The 9,861-nt window shown below is 44.5% G+C and overlaps 1 protein-coding gene across 1 annotated transcript in view; it reads left to right on the top strand.

Moving 5' to 3' along the window:
* The window catches only part of LOC144691669 (POU domain, class 2, transcription factor 1-like), a 253,229-nt gene that overhangs the window by 223,914 nt on the left and 19,454 nt on the right, over positions 1 to 9,861 (top strand). The gene's annotated exons all lie outside the window — the stretch shown is intronic.

The following is a 9,861-nucleotide window of genomic DNA, read 5'->3' as shown; positions in this document are numbered from 1 at the left end:
AAGTAGGCTGCTTTGTCCTGGATGGTGTTGAGCTTCTTGAGTGTTGCTGGAGCCATGTTCATCCAGGCAAGTGATAAGTATTCCATTACACTCCTGACTTGTGCCTTGTAGATGGTGAACAGGCTTTGAGGAGTGAGGAGGTGAATTACTCACTGCGGAATTTCCAGCCTCTGACCTACTCTTGTAGCCACAATATTTATATGGCTGGTCTAGTTCAGTTTCTGGTCAATGGTAAACCTCAAGATGTTGATAATGGGGATTCAGCAATGGTAATGCCATTGATTGTCATGAGATGGTTAGTTTCTCTTGTTGGATATGGTCATTGCCTGGCACTTATGTGGTGCAAGTGTAACTTGCCACATCAGTCCAAGCCTGAATGTTGTCCAGATGTTGCTGCATATGGACAGGGACTACCTCAGTACCTGAGGAGTCACGAATGGTCCTGAACAGTGTGCAATCATCAGTGAACATCCCCAGTTCTCACCTTAAGATGGAGGAAGGTCATTGAAGGAGATAAAGATAGCTGGGCATAGGACACCACTCTGAGGAACATCTGCATAATGTCCTGAGATAGATGACTGGCTTCCAACAACCACAACCATCTTCCTTTGTGCTAGGTATGACTCTAACCAGTGGAGAGTTTTCCCCCAAATTCTCATGGACTCCAGTTTTGCTAGTGTTCCTCGATGCGACACTCAGTCAAATGCTGCCATGATGTCAAGGGCAGTCACACTCTGCAATCACCCTCACCTCTTGAGTTCAGCTCTTTTGTTCATGTTTGGACCAAGACTGTAATGAAGTCAGGAGCTGAGTGGCCCTGGCAGAACCAAAACTGAACGTCAGTGAGCAGGTTATTGCTGAGTAGGTGCCACTTGATAGCACTGTTGATGACCCCTTCCATTACTTTGCTGATGATCAAGAGTAGACAGTTGGGGTGTTAATTGGCCAGGTTGGATTGTCCTGCTTTTCATGGACAGGACATAACCTGGGCAATTTTCCACATAGCCAAGTAGGTGCCAGTGTTGTAGCTGCACTGGAACAGCTTGGCTAGGGGCCACAGGTAGTTCTGGAGCACAAGTCTTCAGTAGTACTATTGTCGAAATATTGTCAAGGCCATAGTTTTGCAGTATCCAGTGCCTTCAGCCATTTCCTGATGATTTATGGAGTGAATTGAATTGGCTGAAGATTGGTATCTGGGGACCTCAGAAGGAGGCTGAGATGGATCATTGACTCAGCACTTCTGGCTGAAAATGGTAGCAAATTCAGCCTCGCCTTTGGCACTGTTGTGCTGAGCTCCCCAATCATTGAGAATTGGGATATTTGTGGAGCCTCCTTTTCCAGTTAGTTGTTTAATTGTCCGCCACCATTGACAACTGGTTGTGGCAGGACTGTAAGAGCTTAAATCTGGTCCGTTTGTTGTGAGAATGCTTGGCACTATCACATGCTGCTGATGCTGTTTGGCACACAAGTAGTCTTGTAGCTTCAGGTTGACACCTCATTTTTAGTTATGCCTGGTGCTGCCCCTAGCATGCTCTCTAGCAGTCTTCATTAAACCAGAGTTGATCCCCTGACTTAATGGCAATGGGGAATATGCCGGATCATAAGGTTACAGAGTGTGGTTGAATACAATTCTGCTGCTGCTGATGGCCCATAGTGCCTTAAGGATGCCCAGTTTTGAGCTGCTGGACCTGTTAGAAATCTATCCCGTTTAGCATGGTGGCAGTGCCACACAACACACTGCAGGGTATCAGGTATCCTCATTGTGAAGACGGGACTTCATCTCCACAAGGATTGTGCAGTGGCCACTCCTATCAATACTGGTGGATGTATCTGCAACAGTTATATTGGTGAGGATGAGGTCAAGTAGGTTTTTCACTCGTTAGCCCCCTCACCACCTGCCGCAGACCCAGTCTAGCAGCTATGTCCTTATGGGCTCAGCCAGCTCAGTCAGTATTGGTGCTATCAAGCCATTCTTGGTGATGGACATTGAAGTCCCTCACCCAGAGTACATTCTGGGCACCCTCAGTGCTCCTTCCAAGTGCTGTTCAACATGGAGGAGCACTGATTCATCAGCTGAGGTGGTGGGGGAGGTGCAGTAGATGCTAATCATTAGGTGGTAATCAGCAGGACTTTTCCTTGCCCATGTTTGAGTTTATATCATGAAGTTCCCTGGGGTCCAGAGTCAATGTTGAGGACTCGCAGGGCATTTCCTTCCCGATTGTATACCACTGTGCTGCCACCTCTTATGTGATGGTGATGTCTGGGACATTGTCTGAACGGTATGAATTGGTGAGGATGACTATGTCAGTCTCTTGCTTGATTAGTCTGTGGGACAGCTCTCCGAGTTTTGGGACAAGCATAGTAACAAGGACTTTGCAGGGTTGACAGGGCTGTTTGTGTTGTTGTCATTTCCGGTGCCGAGGTGAAAGCCGTGTGGTCAGTCCGATTTTATTCCTCTTTGACTTTTCTGTAGCAGTTTTATGCAACTGAATGGCTTAGAACCATAGAAAAGTTACGGCACAGAAAGAGGCCATTCAGCCCATCATGTTTGCAGCAGCCAAAAAAAAGAAAATGGCCACCCATTTTTAATCCCACTTTCCAACGCCTGGTCTGTAGCCTTGCAGGTTACAGCACTTCAGGTGCAGATCCGGATACCTTTTAAATGGGTTGAACATTTCAGCCTCAACCACCAATTTAGGCGGTGAATTCCAGATGCCCACTACCCTCTGGGTGAAAAAATTTATCCTCATGTCAGCTCTAATCCTTCTACTAATTACCTTAAATCTATGCCCTCTGGTAATTGACCCCTCAGCTAGGGGAAACTAGTCTTTCCTATCTAGGTCCCTTATCATTTTGTGCACTTCAATTAGGTCACTCCTCAGCCACCTTTATTCTAAGTAAAACAACCCTAGCCTATCCAATTTTTCCTCATAGCTACAATTTTCAAGCCCTGACAACGGCCTTCTAAATCTCCTCTGTACCTTCTCCAGAGCAATTATGTCCTTCCTATAATGTGACCAGAACTGTACACAAAATTCCAGCTGTGGCCTAGCCAGCATTTTATACAATTCCATCATTACATCCCTGATTACGTATTCAATACCTCGTCCAATAAAGGAAAGCATTCCATATGCTTTCTTTACCAGATATCCACCTGTCCTGCCACTTTCAGGGACCTGTGGACATGCACTCCAAGGTCTCTAACTTCCTCAACGCCTTTCAATATCTTCCTGTTTATTGAGTATTCCATTGCATTGTTTACCTTCCCCAAATGCATTACCTCACATTTTTCCAGATTGAGTTCTATTTTGCCACTTCCCTGCCCACTCAACCAAACCATTGATATCATTCTGGAGACTATAGCTATCCTCTGCACTATCAACTACACAGCCACTTTTTGTGTCATCTGCAAAATTCCAAATCATATATCCCACATTTAAGTCCAAATCATTAATATAAACAACAAACAGCAAGGGTCCCAACACTTGAGTCCTGTGGAACACCACTGGAAACTGCTTCCCATTCACAAGAAACACCCACCAACCATTACCCTTTGTTTCCTGTCGCTGAGCCAATTTTGGATCCAAATTGCCACCTTCCCCTGTATCCCATGGGATCTCACTTTTTTGACCAGTCTGCCATGTGGGACCTTGTAAAATGCCTTACTAAAATCCATGTAGACAGCATCCACTACACTACCCTCATCAATCCTCCCTTGTTACTTTCTCAAAAAATTCAATTCAGTGAGTAAGACACGATCTTCCCCTAATAAAACCATGTTGACTATCCCATATCAATCTGTGCCTTTCTAAGTGACAACTTACTCTGTGTCTCAGAATTGATTCCAATAATTTTACGACCACCAAAGTCAGACTGACTGGCCTATAATTTTCTGGCCTATATCTCACACCCTTTTTAAATAATGGTACAGCTTTCGCAGGCCTCCAATCCTCTTGTACATCGCCTGTATCTAGTGAGGTTTGGAAAATGATCCTCAGAGCATCTGCTATTTCCTCCCTGGCTTCCTTCAACAACCTGGATACAATCCATCTGGCCCTGGTTATTTATCCGCCTTCAAGGATGACAGCCCCTCCAGTACTAGAGTGTCTGCATCGTCTCTCAGTGAAAACAGAGACAAAGTACTCATTGAGAACCCTGCCCACGTCTTCAGCATCAGAGCACAAGCTACCATGTACATCTCTGAGAGGGTCCTACCCTTAATTATTCTTTTGCTCTTAATGTACTGGTAAAACATCTTTGGGTTATCTTTGATTTTACCTGCCAATGTTTCTTCGTATCCTCTCTGATTTTCTCATTTCCTTTTCCACATCACCCTTGTAGTTTCTATGCTCCTCTAGGCTTTCTACAGTATTAAGCTTTTTGTGACTGTCATAAGCTTTCTTTTCCTGCTTTATCTTACCCTGTATGCTTCTGGATATTTAGGGGCTCTGGATTTGGCAGTACCACCCTTTTTCTTTGTGGGGACATGTCTGCATTGTGCCCGTAGAATCTCGATTTTGAATGCCTCCCACTGCTATGCCAGTTCACAGGGCAGTTAAGAATCAAACACATTGCTATGGGCCTGGAGTGACATGTAGGCCGGAGCAAGTAAGGATGGCAGATTCCCTTTTCTAGGGGACATAAGTGAACCAGATGGGTATTTTTTTTAAACAACAATTGACAATGATCACCATTACTGATCTAGTTTTTAATTTCAGGTTTTATTGGTTGAATTTAAATTCCACCAGCTGCCATGGTGGGATTTGAACCTGTGTCCCCAGAGCATTAGCCTTGCCCTCTGGATTGCTAGTCCAGTGATATTACCACTACGCCACCGCCTCCCCCCAAACTTGTGCTGCAATATCAGGCATAGCAACAAGTAGGTGATTAATTGTACGTTCAGCATGGTGGGTGTTTATCTTCGTTCACATTGAATGCCATAACATGTGCCTGGTATCATGATATTGATGCATTTCTCAAAGTTCAGGGGGTCACTGATAGCCATCCTTTCTAACCAGAAGCCGTTGGAAGATGTGAATGTGACAAGGATACCAATTGTACACAACATCTGGGCTGTGTAGCCTGCTGAGGTATGGATATGTATTCGATACAATGGAAATCTTGTATGGTTGTCTCGCAGGGCAAGCAGTTGACATCTAAGCTTTGTAGCATGTGCTATATACCTTGGCATGCAATAATGAATCAGTCTCATCGCATCAGATTCTTTAAAGCATGCCACCTTTTCTTGCATCCGAGTTCTATATTAACTCCGGACAGCACTCAATCTGGCTGGCAGCCTGCCATCTTCTGCTCAATATGGTACACTGATCTCCTTTGGAGTAAGTGCCTTCTAGGTCCCAGCAGCAAGTCTTGCACCCAGTTTGTTAAACAGAATATCAATTTTGCCTGCCATGAAACAAGATTGGAGGGGCGTACCATTCTGTATTTATTCTCATTCATTATTTCAAGTCTCTCTAATGTGCTGTCTTTGAATCACAACCACTGGATGTCTCAAAGTGCTTTACAGCTAATTAAGTCCTTTTGAAGTGTAGTCACTGCTGTAATGTAGGAAACATGATACCCAACTTGCACACAGCAAAATCCCACAATAGCAATGTGATAATGACCAGATAATGTTTTTGGTCATATTGATTGAAGGATAATATTGACCAGGACACTGTGGATAACTTCCCTGCTTTTCTTCGAAATTGTACCAAAGGATCTTTTATATCCACCGGAAGAGGCAGAAGGGACCTTGATTTGCTGCATATCTGACAATGCAGCATTCTCTCCGTGCTGCACTGGAGCCTTGATTTTTGTGCATAAGCCCTGGAGTGGGACTTGAACCCACAACCTTGTGACTCATAGGTGAGAGTGCTACCAACTAAGCCACAGCTGACACACATCCACCTCGGAAATGTTAAAAATTTGTGATTGAAAAAAGTTCCAAAAAATTTTGTCTCCTTACATGAGGCCATTTGTCGTTAAGTTTAAGCAGCAAGCCATCATGTTAGCAAACCCCCTCTGCAAGGCCCAAACTGCACAGGGAGCATATGAAAATTATTAAAATTAGTTGACCTTATTAAATCCGGTGAGCTCTCTCCAGCTACATGAATGTATTCACAAGTGGACAATCTCAAGGTCATTTCTTCCTTCTCAGTTACTCAACAGGACTAAGCAGCTGCATTCTTCTGAAATTATGTTCCGAAGAGTAACTGTGCTTAAAGTTGTTCTGCTATTGCATCTTTAAATCAATGCAATAAATTGTTTTTAAGTTACACTGCAATAAATTATGATGCAAATTTCATAAAGGAAAATTATCGGCGCCCCCACAAATTTATCTTTTTCCCACCATACGAAGATATTTTTTAGGTTGACAATTGCAGAAGATAAGCAATTTTGTTGGATGAACTTTTCTTGACAATTTTTTATTTCATGCTGTGTAATTGACAAAGCTATATAGCAAACTAATCAAAAAACCTGAACTAGTACTAAATTACAGCAAATAGCCTGGCACTGCTCCTTGTATCCCAAGGAGACAGGCTGCTTGTGGCTCTGCTCACAGCTTGCCTTTCCAATAAGACCATCCCAATTAAAACCATCATGAGGTGAGCCTGCTACTCTGATCTGGGCAGACCTAAAGTGGCGAACTAAATTAAACACATTTTCAAGTCCTTAACAGTAGAACAGGCGGATGAATGAGTTCCATGTGCACATTAATGGGCGTGGAGGCAGACGAAGTCTGCAATGGGATTTGACACTCCAGTTGTCATGGTTTGGTTTGCCATGCGTTTGGGTAAAAATTGCCAACCCATCAAGATTGTGCAGTTATCAACTGCACTGACTATCTCATGTTAAAGATGACATGCACAGCTCTGTGCCAGGGACACTGAGAAATCCTATGATGATGGACAAGTGGCATCAGAAACAGGGCTGTGAACCTGGAAGTCTCTAGTCACAAATCTGCATGTCAGTGGTGGATTCCTGATGGTTGCTCAGCTCTTTGATTTGGGACAGAAAAGCTCTCCAGCAGCAGTATCCATGATTGAGCAGTCCTTTTTGAGGAGGTCCCTGCTCCCCTCACTTGAGAAAAGAGTTGGAAAATGTACCTGAAACATTGGCTGTCCCAACCAGGAAACTGCATCCAGTGGAATCACCACTCTTGCAGTCAAAAGCGCACACAAGTGGAAAAACACATGAATTTTGGTACCTGAAAAGTGTGTATCTTTATGGATAATCAAAACAGTGAATGTCCTGAAAGGAGACTCATCAGTGCCAGAATCAATTCTACTGAGAAAACCAAAGAACTCTCGGACCTTTTAACAAAAATTTGGCAAGAAGTACTACCTCATGATTTCTGCATTGCCATCGTCATTTCACTTTTCAAAAAGAATGACTAATTCATTTGTGGAAACTATAGAGGCTTATCCATTCTCTCTACTGTGGGGAAGATTCTCACACGAATCCTCCTGATCGGCCTCCTACCTGTCAGCATAGACACCCTTCCAGAGACCCAATGTGGTTTCCAGCCATCCAGGGCAACCATCTTTCCTTGACAAAGCCAAGAAAAGTGTCTGGAATGTCATAAAGAGTGCCTGCAAGGCCTTTGACTCCATCAGCCCTGAGGTACCTCGGTATGACAGCAAGCCTGCCTTGCAATGGATTGGGGACCGAGCCCTTCCATATTGGGATGGGCATCAAGCAAGGCTGTGTGCGCCAACTTTTTCACTGTCTACCTAAGCCTAGTCATTGAACTCATTCGTGACCAAGACTAAGGTAATCCTTCAGCATATCCACGACTTACAATATGCCAACGACGGCGCAGTTGTGGCCCACATTGTAAGCGATATTCAAACAACCCTCAGCTTCTTCAACTCCCCAAATCAAAATGTTCTCTCATTCAACATGAGCAAAAACAAAATCCTCCTCCAGCCCTTGCCCAGTAAAGCACCTAATGTCATTGATGGGGAGACTTTAGAAGTCATTGAACACTGCCCACATCTTAGTAGCTACCTTTCTCAAAACGTCACCATCAAAGAGAAGATCCAGCACAGAATCGGCTGTGGCAGTGCAGTCTTCCAAAAATTGCTCAACCAGATCTTCAGCATCAGATCTCCATAACAGGACAAAGGCTTTAGCCTACAACGCTATTGTTGTCACCACCCTTCTATATCTTCTATGTGGCAGTGAGACTTGGGTCACCTATCAAAGGCACCTCCAGGCACTGGAGAATTTTCATCAGTGGATAAGGTCAAGTGGCAAACAGGTGAACAAACTCCAGCATCCTTACCAAAGCCAAATCCTCCAGCAAGCATAAGCATGTGAAATCAGCTCCCGTGGTCTGGAAACTGTTTCTGCATGCCAAATAATTGGCTTCCGAAGCAGATCCTCTTTTCACAACAGGAGGGTGGCACCTGACCTCAAGGAAGATGGAGAAAATGTTTTCAGGACACTGAAAGCCTCATCAGAGAGGGATCAAATTGACATTGGTGCATGAAGGATCTTACCATAAACCATACCATGTGGCACAGCCTCATCAAGCAAGCCGTAACACAGTCAGAAACTGACCACACAATCTCTTCTGCAGAGAAGCAACAAAAGCAGAAGGAGAGAGAGCTTAACCCTGGCTTGAGGGTCCCCCACCCCAACCCCACCTCCTCAGGGCAACTTTTGTCCTTCTGCCCAAAGAACTGTGGCTCCACAATTGGCCTGCTGAGTCACCTGAGGATACACAAATCATGAAGCCTAGCAGACATCATACTTGTTTCAAGGGACTGATGGTGATAATGATGACAGCAACAAATATGCACGCTCTCCCATGGTGAATGAGCTGTATGTACAACTCCCATTATAAATTTTTCACTATTATGATCTCTGCCACTGAAGGTGGTCTGTTTATCTGTAAGCAATATATCCCAAAAAATTAATGGACAGATTTAACAAAACTTGCTGCACAGACAGATAGGGCATGGTCCAAGGAAAAACTGATTAGTTTAGGTGAAGATGTGGATCCAGATTCGGATCCTGAACTTTTTTAGAGCGTCCAACCGTTAACATTGTGAGATGGGGCACATTGACCTTTTTTTTAGAATGCTGTAGCTTGTCTCAGATGCTGTGGTGCAATGTGTCACAACTGTCAAAATTGTTTTTTTTATTCATTCAGGGGATGTGGGCTTTGCTGGCTGGGCCAACATTTATTGTCCATCCCTAGTTGCCCTTGAGACAGTGGTGGTAAGCTGTCTTCTTGAACCACTGCAGTCCATGTGGTGTGGGTACACCTGCAGTGCTGCTAGGGAGGGAGTTCCAGGATTTTGACCTAGCGACAGTGAAGGAACAGCAATATATTTCCAAGTCAGGATGGTGAGTGACTTGGAGGGGAACTTCCAGGTGGTGGTGTTCCCATCTATCTGCTGCCCTTGTCCTTCTAAATGGTAGCGGTCGTGGGTTTGGAAGGTGCTGTTAACGGAGCCTTGGTGAATTCCTGCAGTGCATCTTGTAGATGGCATACACTGCTGCTACTGTGCGTCGGTGGTGGAGGGAGTGAATGTTTGTGGATGTGGTGCCATCAAGCAGGCTGCTTTGTCCTGGATGGTGTCAAGCTTCTTGAGTGTTGTGGGAGCTGCACTCATCCAGGCAAGTGGGGAGTATTCCATCACACTCCTGACTTGTGCCTTGTAGATGGGGGACTGATTTTGGGAAGTCAGGAGGTGGATTATCGTCGCACTATTCCTAGCCTCTGACCTGCTCTTATAGCCACGGTATTTATATGGCTAGTCCAGTTCAGTTTCTGGTTAATGGTAACCCCCAGGATGTTGATAGTGGAGGATTCAGTGATGGTAATGCTATTGAACATCAAGGGGC

The sequence above is a fragment of the Cetorhinus maximus genome, chromosome 16 (genome assembly GCF_964194155.1).
Source record: "Cetorhinus maximus chromosome 16, sCetMax3.hap1.1, whole genome shotgun sequence".
Classification (NCBI taxonomy): Eukaryota; Metazoa; Chordata; class Chondrichthyes; order Lamniformes; family Cetorhinidae; genus Cetorhinus; species Cetorhinus maximus.
Note: the sequence above shows the minus strand (reverse complement) of the source record. Positions and strands in the feature narration are given on the sequence as shown.